Source organism: Taudactylus pleione, unplaced genomic scaffold (assembly GCF_031769625.1).
Source record: "Taudactylus pleione unplaced genomic scaffold, aTauple2 ptg003137l, whole genome shotgun sequence".
Lineage (NCBI taxonomy): Eukaryota > Metazoa > Chordata > Amphibia > Anura > Myobatrachidae > Taudactylus > Taudactylus pleione.
The window spans coordinates 4,521,618-4,534,406 of record NW_028287496.1 but is presented as its reverse complement, the minus strand read 5'-3'; the positions used below and the strand labels follow the sequence as shown (position 1 = coordinate 4,534,406).

The 12,789-nt window shown below is 36.1% G+C and overlaps 1 protein-coding gene across 1 annotated transcript in view; it reads left to right on the top strand.

Moving 5' to 3' along the window:
• LOC148430841 (pancreatic triacylglycerol lipase-like) overlaps nucleotides 1-12,789 on the top strand; it is a 168,975-nt gene that overhangs the window by 139,194 nt on the left and 16,992 nt on the right. The window lies entirely within an intron of this gene.

Sequence of the window (12,789 nt, the reverse complement as noted above, 5' to 3'; positions counted from 1 at the left end):
TCTCTAATGATAACCATTGCATCTCTAAGGATCACCATTGCATCTCTAATGATAACCATTGCATCTCTAATGATAACCATTGCATCTCGATGATCAACATTGTCTCTCTAATTATCACCATTGTATCTCTTATGTTCACTATTGTATCTCTAATGATAACCATTGTATCTCTAATGATCACCAATGTATCTCCAATGATCACCAATGTATCTCTAATGATCACCATTGTACCTCTAATGATCACCATTGTGTCTCTAATGATATCCATTGTATCTCTAATGATAACCATTCTATATCTAATGATCACCATTGCATCTCTAATGATCACCATTGCATCTCTAATGATCACTATTGTATCTCTAAAGATGACCATTGCATCTCTAATGATCACCTTTGCATCTCTAATGATCACCATTGTATCTCTAATGCCAACCATTGCATCTCTATTGCCAACCACTGCATCTCTAATGATCACCATTGCATCTCTACTGATCACCATTGCATCTCTACTGAACACCATTACATCTCTAACTATCACCATTCTATCTCTAACGATTACCAATGTATCTCTAACGATCACCTTACTATCTCTAACGATCACCATTCTATCTCTAACGATCACCATTGCATCTCTAACGATCACCTATGCATTTCTAATGATCACCATTGCATCTCTATAGATCACCATTGCATCTTTAATGATCTCCAATGCATATCTAATGATCACCATTGCATCTCTAATGATCACCATTGCATCGCTAATGATCACCATTGCATCTCCAATGATCACCATTGCACCTCTAATGATCACCATTGCATCTCTAATGATCACCATTGCATCTCTATCGATCACCATTGCAACTCTAACGATCACCATTGCATCTCTAATGATCACCATTGCATTTCAAATGATCACCAGTGCATCTCTAATGATTACCATTGCATCGCTAATGATCACCATTGTATCTCCAATGATCACAATTGCACCTCTAATTATCACCATTATATCTCTAATGATGACCATTGTATCTCTAATGATCACCATTGCATCTCTAATGCCAACCATTGCATCTTTAATGATCACAAATGCATCTCTAATGATAACCATTGTATCTCTAAGGATCAACATTGTATCTCTAATGATCACCATTGCATCTCGATGATCACCATTAAGTCTCTAATGATCACCATTGCATCTCTAATGATAAACTTTGGATCTCTAATTATCACCATTGGATCTCTAATGTTCACCATTGCATCTCTAATGATCACCATTGTATCTCTAAAGATCACCATTGTATCTCTAATGATAATCATTGCATCTCCAATGATTACCATTGTATCTCTTATGATCACCATTGCATCTCTAATGCCAACCACTGCATCTCTAATGCCAACCGTTGCATCTCTAATTATCACCATAGTATCTCTATTGATTATCGTGGCATCTCTATTGATCACCATTGCATCTCTAATGCCAACCATTGCATCTCTAATGATCACCATTGTATCTCTAATGATCACCATTGTATCTCTAATGATAATCATTGCATCTCCAATGATTACCATTGTATTTCTTATGATCACCATTGCATCTCTAATGCCAACCACTGCATCTCTAATGCCAACCGTTGCATCTCTAATTATCACCATTGTATCTCTAATGATCACCATTATATCTCTAATGATTATCATTGCATCTCTAAGGATCACCATTGCATCTCTAATGCCAACCATTGCATCTCTCATTATCACCATAGCATCTCTAATGATAACCATTGCATCTCTAAGGATCACCATTGCATCTCTAATGATAACCATTGCATCTCTAATGATAACCATTGCATCTCGATGATCAACATTGTATCTCTAATTATCACCATTGTATTTCTTATGTTCACCATTTTATCTCTAATGATAACCATTGTATCTCTAATGATCACCAATGTATCTCTAATGATCACCATTGTATCTCTAATGATCACCACTGTATCTCTAATGATAACCATTGTATCTCTAATGATAACCATTCTATATCTAATGATCACCATTGCATCTCTAATGATCACCATTGCTTCTCTAATGATCACTATTGTATCTCTAAAGATCACCAATGCATCTCTAATGATCACCATTGCATCTCTAATGATCACCATTGTATCTCTAGTGCCAACCATTGCATCTCTATTGCCAACCACTGCATCTCTAATGATCTCCATTGCATCTCTACTGATCAACATTGCATCTCTACTGAACACCATTACATCTCTAACTATCACCATTTTATCCCTAACGATCACCAATGTATCTCTAACGATCACCTTTCTATCTCTAACGATCACCATTCTATCTCTAACGATCACCATTGTATCTCTAACGATCACCTATGCATTTCTAATGATCAACATTGCACCTCTATAGATCACTATTGCATCTTTAATGATCTCCATTGCATATCTTATGATCACCATTGCATCTCTAATGATCACCATTGCATCGCTAATGATCACCATTGCATCTCCAATGATCACCATTGCACCTCTAATGATCACCATTGCATCTCTAACGATCACCATTGCCTCTCTATCAATCACCATTGCAACTCTAACGATCACCATTGCATCTCTAATGATCACCATTGCATCTCAAATGATCACCATTGCATCTCTAATGATTACCATAGCATCGCTAATGATCACCATTGTATCTCCAATGATCACAATTGCACCTCTAATTATCACCATTATTTCTCTAATGATGACCATTGTATCTCTAATGATCACCATTGCATCTCTAATGCCAACCATTGCATCTTTAATGATCACAAATGCATCTCTAATGATAACCATTGTATCTCTAAGGATCAACATTGTATCTCTAATGATCACCATTGCATCTCGATGATCACCATTAAGTCTCTAATGATCACCATTGCATCTCTAATGATAAACTTTGGATATCTAATTATCACCATTGGATCTCTAATGATCACCATTGCATCTCTAATGATCACCATTGTATCTCTAATGATAATCATTGCATCTCCAATGATTACCATTGTATCTCTTATGATCACCATTGCATCTATAAATCCAACCACTGCATCTCTAATGCCAACCGTTGCATCTCTAATTATCACCATTGTATCTCTAATGATTATCGTGGCATCTCTATTGATCACCATTGCATCTCTAATGCCAACCATTGCATCTCTAATGATCACCATTGTATCTCTAATGATCACCATTGTATCTCTAATGATAATCATTGCATCTCCAATGATTACGATTGTATTTCTTATGATCACCATTGCATCTCTAATGCCAACCACTGCATCTCTAATGCCAACCGTTGCATCTCTAATTATCACCATTGTATCTCTAATGATCACCATTATATCTCTAATGATTATCATGGCATCTCTTAGGATCACCATTGCATCTCTAATGCCAACCATTGCATCTCTAGTGATCACCATGATATCTTTAATGATTATCGTGGCATCTCTATTGATCACCATTGCATCTCTAATGCCAACCATTGCATCTCTAATGATCACCATTGTATCTCTAATGATCACCATTGTATCTCTAATGATCACCATTGTATATCTAATGATAACCATTGCAACTCTAATGATCACCATTGCATCTCTAATGATCACCATTGCATCTCTAATCATCACCATTGCATCTCTAATGATAACCATTGTATCGCTGATTATCACCATTGCATCTCTACGGATCAGAATTGCATCTCTAATGATCAGCATTGTATCTCTAATGCCAACCATTGTATCTCTAATGCCAACCATTGCATCTCTAATGATCAACATTGCATCTCTAAAGGCCAACCATTGCATCTCTAATTATCACCATTGCATCTTTAATGATCACCATTATATCTCTAATGATCACCATTGTATCTCTAATGATCAGCATTGCATCTCTAATGCCAACCATTGCATCTCTAATGATCACCATTGCATCTCTAATGATAACCATTGCATCTCTAACGATCACCAATGCATCTCTAACGATAACCTTTGCATCTATAATGATCACCATTGTATCTCTAATGATCAGCATTGCATCTCTAATGATAACCATTGCATCTCGATGATCATAATTGTATCTCTAATGATCACCATTCTATCTCTAATGATAACCATTGTATCTCTAATGATCACCATTGTATCTCTAATGATCACCATTGTATATCTAATGATAACCACTGTATCTCTAATGATCACTATTGCATCTCTAATGATAACCATTGGATCTCTTATGATCACCATTGCATCTCCAATGATCACCATTGCATCTCTAATGATCATCGTTGCATCTCTAATGATCACCGTTGCATCTGTAATGCCCACCATTGCATCTCTAATGCCAAACATTGCATCTCTAATTATCACCATTGCATCTTTAATCATCACCATTATATCTCTAATGATCACCATTGTATCTCTAATGATCACGATTGCATCTCTAATGCCAACCATTGCATCTCTAATGATCAACATTGCATCTCTAATGATAACCATTGTATCTCTAATGATAACCATTGGATCTCCAATGTTAACCATTGGATCTCTAATGATCACCATTATATCTCTAATGATCACCGTTGTATCTCTAATGCCAACCATTGCATCTCTCATTATCACCATTGCATCTCTAATGATCACCATTGGATCTCTTATGATTACCATTGCATCTCTAATGATAACCATTGTATCTCTAATGATCACCATTGTATCTCTAATGATCACCATTACATCTCTAATGCCATCCTTTGCATCACTAATTATCACCATTGCATCTCTAATGATCACCATTATATCTCTAATGATCACCATTATATCTCAAATGATCAGCATAGCATATCTAATGATCACCATTGCATCTCTAATGATCACCATTGCATCTCTACTGATCACCATAGCATCTCTAATGATAACCATTGCATCTCTAAGGATCACCATTGCATCTCTAATGATAACCATTGCATCTCTAATGATAACCATTGCATCTCGATGATCAACATTGTCTCTCTAATTATCACCATTGTATCTCTTATGTTCACCATTGTATCTCTAATGATAGCCATTGTATCTCTAATGATCACCAATGTATCTCCAATGATCACCAATGTATCTCTAATGATCACCATTGTACCTCTAATGATCACCATTGTGTCTCTAATTATATCCATTGTATCTCTAATGATAACCATTCTATATCTAATGAACACCATTGCATCTCTAATGATCACCATTGCTTCTCTAATGATCACTATTGTATCTCTAAAGATGACCATTGCATCTCTAATGATCACCTTTGCATCTCTAATGATCACCATTGTATCTCTAATGCCAACCATTGCATCTCTATTGCCAACCACTGTATCTCTAATGATCACCATTGCATCTCTACTGATCACCATTGCATCTCTACTGAACACCATTACATCTCTAACTATTACCATTCTATCTCTAACGATTACCAATGTATCTCTAACGATCACCTTTCTATCTCTAACGATCACCATTCTATCTCTAACGATCACCATTGCATCTCTAACGATCACCTATGCATTTCTAATGATCACCATTGCATCTCTATATATCACCATTGCATCTTTAATGATCTCCATTGCATATCTAATGATCACCATTGCATCTCTAATGATCACCATTGCATCGCTAATGATCACCTTTGCATCTCCAATGATCACCATTGCACCTCTAATGATCACCATTGCATCTCTAATGATCACCATTGCATCTCTATCGATCACCATTGCAACTCTAACGATCACCATTGCATCTCTAATGATCACCATTGCATCTCAAATGATCACCAGTGCATCTCTAATGATTACCATTGCATCGCTAATGATCACCATTGTATCTCCAATGATCACAATTGCATCTCTAATTATCACCATTATATCTCTAATGATGACCATTGTATCTCTAATGATCACCATTGCATCTCTAATGCCAACCATTGCATCTTTAATGATCACAAATGCATCTCTAATGATAACCATTGTATCTCTAAGGATCAACATTGTATCTCTAATGATCACCATTGCATCTCGATGATCACCATTAAGTCTCTAATGATCACCATTGCATCTCTAATGATAAACTTTGGATCTCTAATTATCACCATTGGATCTCTAATGATCACCATTGCATCTCTAATGATCACCATTGTATCTCTAATGATCACCATTGTATCTCTAATGATAATCATTGCATCTCCAATGATTACCATTGTATCTCTTATGATCACCATTGCATCTCTAATGCCAACCATTGCATCTCTAATGCCAACCGTTGCATCTCTAATTATCACCTTTGTATCTCTAATGATTATCGTGGCATCTCTATTGATCACCATTGCATCTCTAATGCCAACCATTGCATCTCTAATGATCACCATTGTATCTCTAATGATCACCATTGTATCTCTAATGATAATCATTGCATCTCCAATGATTACCATTGTATTTCTTATGATCACCATTGCATCTCTAATGCCAACCACTGCATCTCTAATGCCAACCGTTGCATCTCTAATTATCACCATTGTATCTCTAATGATCACCATTATATCTCTAATGATTATCATGGCAACTCTAAGGATCACCATTGCATCTCTAATGCCAACCATTGCATCTCTCATTATCACAATAGCATCTCTAATGATAACCATTGCATCTCGATGATCAACATTGTATCTCTAATTATCACCATTGTATTTCTTATGTTCACCATTTTATCTCTAGTGATAACCATTGTATCTCTAATGATCACCAATGTATCTCTAATGATCACCATTGTATCTCTAATGATCACCACTGTATCTCTAATGATAACCATTGTATCTCTAATGATAACCATTCTATATCTAATGATCACCATTGCATCTCTAATGATCACCATTGCTTCTCTAATGATCACTATTGTATCTCTAAAGATCACCATTGCATCTCTAATGATCACCATTGCATCACTAATGATCACCATTGTATCTCTAATGCCCACCATTGCATCTCTATTGCCAACCACTGCATCTCTAATGATCTCCATTGCATCTCTACTGATCAACATTGCATCTCTACTGAACACCATTACATCTCTAACTATCACCATTCTATCCCTAACGATCACCAATGTATCTCTAACGATCACCTTTCTATCTCTAACGATCAACATTCTATCTCTAACGATCACCATTGTATCTCTAACGATCACCTATGCATTTCTAATGATCAACATTGCATCTCTATAGATCACCATTGCATCTTTAATGATCTCCATTGCATATCTTATGATCACCATTGCATCTCTAATGATCACCATTGCATCACTAATGATCACCATTGCATCTCCAATGATCACCATTGCACCTCTAATGATCACCATTGCATCTCTAACGATCACCATTGCCTCTCTATCAATCACCATTGCAACTCTAACGATCACCATTGCATCTCTAATGATCACCATTGCATCTCAAATGATCACCATTGCATCTCTAATGATTACCATAGCATCGCTAATGATCACCATTGTATCTCCAATGATCGCAATTGCACCTCTAATTATCACCATTATATCTCTAATGATGACCATTGTATCTCTAATGATCACCATTGCATCTCTAATGCCAACCATTGCATCTTTAATCATCACAAATGCATCTCTAATGATAACCATTGTATCTCTAAGGATCAACATTGTATCTCTAATGATCACCATTGCATCTCGATGATCACCATTAAGTCTCTAATGATCACCATTGCATCTCTAATGATAAACTTTGGATCTCTAATTATCACCATTTGATCTCTAATGATCACCATTGCATCTCTAATGATCACCATTGTATCTCTAATGATCACCATTGTATCTCTAATGAAAATCATTGCATCTCCAATGATTACCATTGTATCTCTTATGATCACCATTGCATCTCTAATGCCAACCACTGCATCTCTAATGCCAACCGTTGCATCTCTAATTATCACCATTGTATCTCTAATGATTATCGTGGCATCTCTATTGATCACCATTGCATCTCTAATGCCAACCATTGCATCTCTAATGATCACCATTGTATCTGTAATGATCACCATTGTATCTCTAATGATAATATTTGCATCTCCAATGATTACCATTGTATTTCTTATGATCACCATTGCATCTCTAATGCCAACCACTGCATCTCTAATGCCAACCGTTGCATCTCTAATGATCACCATTATATCTCTAATGATTATCATGGCATCTCTAAGGATCACCATTGCATCTCTAATGCCAACCATTGCATCTCTAATGCCAACCATTGCATCTCTAGTGATCACCATGATATCTTTAATGATTATCGTGGCATCTCTATTGATCACCATTGCATCTCTAATGCCAACCATTGCATCTCTAATGATCACCATTGTATCTCTAATGATCTCCATTGTATCTCTACTGATCACCATTGTATATCTAATGATAACCATTGCAACTCTAATGATCACCATTGCATCTCTAATGATCACCATTGCATCTCTAATCATCACCATTGCATCTCTAATGATAAACATTGTATAGCTGATTATCACCATTACATCTCTACGGATCAGAATTGCATCTCTAATGATCAGCATTGTATCTCTAATGCCAACCATTGTATCTCTAATGCCAACCATTGCATCTCTAATGATCACCATTGTATCTCTAATGATCACCATTGCATCTCTAATGATAACCATTGTATCTCTAATGATCACCATTGCATCTCTAAATGCCAACCATTGCATCTCTAATTATCACCATTGCATCTTTAATGATCACCATTATATCTCTAATGATCACCATTGTATCTCTAATGATCAGCATTGCATCTCTAATGCCAACCATTGCATCTCTAATGATCACCATTGCATCTCTAATGATAACCATTGCATCTCTAACGATCACCATTGCATCTCTAACGATAACCTTTGCATCTATAATGATCACCATTGTATCTCTAATGATCAGCATTGCATCTCTAATGATAACCATTGCATCTCGATGATCATAATTGTATCTCTAATGATCACCATTCTATCTCTAATGATCACCATTGTATCTCTAATGATCACCATTGTATCTCTAATGATCACCATTGTATATCTAATGATCACCACTGTATCTCTAATGATCACCATTGCATCTCTAATGATAACCATTGGATCTCTTAAGATCACCATTGCATCTCCAATGATCACCATTGCATCTCTAGTGATCATCGTTGCATCTCTAATGATCACCGTTGCATCTGTAATGCCCACCATTGCATCTCTAATGCCAAACATTGCATCTCTAATTATCACCATTGCATCTTTAATCATCACCATTATATCTCTAATGATCACCATTGTATCTCTAATGATCACCATTGCATCTCTAATGCCAACCATTGCATCTCTAATGATCAACATTGCATCTCTAATGATAACCATTGTATCTCTAATGATAACCATTGGATCTCCAATAATAACCATTGGATCTCTAATGATCACCATTATATCTCTAATGATCACCGTTGTATCTCTAATGCCAACCATTGCATCTCTCATTATCACCATTGCATCTCTAATGATCACCATTGGATCTCTTATGATTACCATTGCATCTCTAATGATAACCATTGTATCTCTAATGATCACCATTGTATCTCTAATGATCACCATTACATCTCTAATGCCATCCTTTGCATCACTAATTATCACCATTGCATCTCTAATGATCACCATTATATCTCTAATGATCACCATTATTTCTCAAATGATCAGCATAGCATCTCTAATGATCACCATTGCATCTCTAATGATCACCATTGCATCTCTACTGATCACCATAGCATCTCTAATGATAACCATTGCATCTCTAAGGATCACCATTGCATCTCTAATGATAACCATTGCATCTCTAATGATAACCATTGCATCTCGATGATCAACATTGTCTCTCTAATTATCACCATTGTATCTCTTATGTTCACCATTGTATCTCTAATGATAACCATTGTATCTCTAATGATCACCAATGTTTCTCCAATGATCACCAATGTATCTCTAATGATCACCATTGTACCTCTAATGATCATCATTGTGTCTCTAATGATATCCATTGTATCTCTAATGATAACCATTCTATATCTAATGATCACCATTGCATCTCAATTGATCACCATTGCTTCTCTAATGATCACTATTTTATCTCTAAAGATGACCATTGCATCTCTAATGATCACCTTTGCATCTCTAATGATCACCATTGTATCTCTAATGCCAACCATTGCATCTCTATTGCCAACCACTGCATCTCTATTGATCACCATTGCATCTCTACTGATCACCATTGTATCTCTACTGAACACCATTACATCTCTAACTATCACCATTCTATCTCTAACGATTACCAATGTATCTCTAACGATCACCTTTCTATCTCTAACGATCACCATTCTATCTCTAACGATCACCATTGCATCTCTAACGATCACCTATGCATTTCTAATGATCACCATTGCATCTCTAATGCCAACCATTGCATCTTTAATGATCACAAATGCATCTCTAATGATAACCATTGTATCTCTAAGGATCAACATTGTATCTCTAATGATCACCATTGCATCTCGATGATCACCATTAAGTCTCTAATGATCACCATTGCATCTCTAATGATAAACTTTGGATCTCTAATTATCACCATTGGATCTCTAATGATCACCATTGCATCTCTAATGATCACCATTGCATCTCTAATGATCACCATTGTATCTCTAATGATAATCATTGCATCTCCAATGATTACCATTGTATCTCTTATGATCACCATTGCATCTCTAATGCCAACCACTGCATCTCTATTGCCAACCGTTGCATCTCTAATTATCACCATTGTATCTCTAATGATTATCGTGGCATCTCTATTGATCACCATTGCATCTCTAATGCCAACCATTGCATCTCTAATGATCACCATTGTATCTCTAATGATCACCATTGTATCTCTAATGATAATCATTGCATCTCCAATGATTACCATTGTATTTCTTATGATCACCAGTGCATCTCTAATGCCAACCACTGCATCTCTAATGCAAACCATTGCATCTCTAATTATCACCATTGTATCTCTAATGATCACCATTATATCTCTAATGATTATCATGGCATCTCTAAGGATCACCATTGCATCTCTAATGCCAACCATTGCATCTCTCATTATCACCATAGCATCTCTAATGATAACCATTGCATCTCTAAGGATCACCATTGCATCTCTAATGATAACCATTGCATCTCTAATGATAACCATTGCATCCCGATGATCAACATTGTATCTCTAATTATCACCATTGTATTTCTTATGTTCACCATTTTATCTCTAATGATAACCATTGTATCTCTAATGATCACCAATGTATCTCTAATGATCACCATTGTATCTCTAATGATCACCACTGTATCTCTAATGATAACCATTGTATCTCTAATGATAACCATTCTATATCTAATGATCACCATTGCATCTCTAATGATCACCATTGCTTCTCTAATGATCACTATTGTATCTCTAAAGATCACCATTGCATCTCTAATGATCACCATTGCATCTCTAATGATCACCATTGTATCTCTAATGCCAACCATTGCATCTCTTTTGCCAACCACTGCATCTCTAATGATCTCCATTGCATCTCTACTGATCACCATTGCATCTCTACTGAACACCATTACATCTCTAACTATCACCATTCTATCCCTAACGATCACCAATGTATCTCTAACGATCACCTTTCTATCTCTAACGATCACCATTCTATCTCTAACGATCACCATTGCATCTCTAACGATCACCTATGCATTTCTAATGATAAACATTGCATCTCTATAGATCACCATTGCATCTTTAATGATCTCCATTGCATATCTTATGATCACCATTGCATCGCTAATGATCACCATTGCATATCCAATGATCACCATTGCACCTCTAATGATCACCATTGCATCTCTAACAATCACCATTGCCTCTCTATCAATCACCATTGCAACTCTAACGATCACCATTGCATCTCTAATGATCACCATTGCATCTCAAATGATCACCATTGCATCTCTAATGATTACCATTGTATCGCTAATGATCACCATTGTATCTCCAATGATCACAATTGCACCTCTAATTATCACCATTATATCTCTAATGATGACCATTGTATCTCTAATGATCACCATTGCATCTCTAATGCCAACCATTGCATCTTTAATGATCACAAATGCATCTCTAATGATAACCATTGTATCTCTAAGGATCAACATTGTATCTCTAATGATCACCATTGCATCTCGATGATCACCATTAAGTCTCTAATGATCACCATTGCATCTCTAATGATAAACTTTGGATCTCTAATTATCACCATTGGATCTCTAATGATCACCATTGCATCTCTAATGATCACCATTGTATCTCTAATGATCACCATTGTATCTCTAATGATAATCATTGCATCTCCAATGATAACCATTCTATCTCTTATGATCACCATTGCATCTCTAATGCCAACCACTGCATCTTTAATGCCAACCGTTGCATCTCTAATTATCACCATTGTATCTCTAATGATTATCGTGGCATCTCTATTGATCACCATTGCATCTCTAATGCCAACCATTGCATCTCTAATGATCACCATTGTATCTCTAATGATC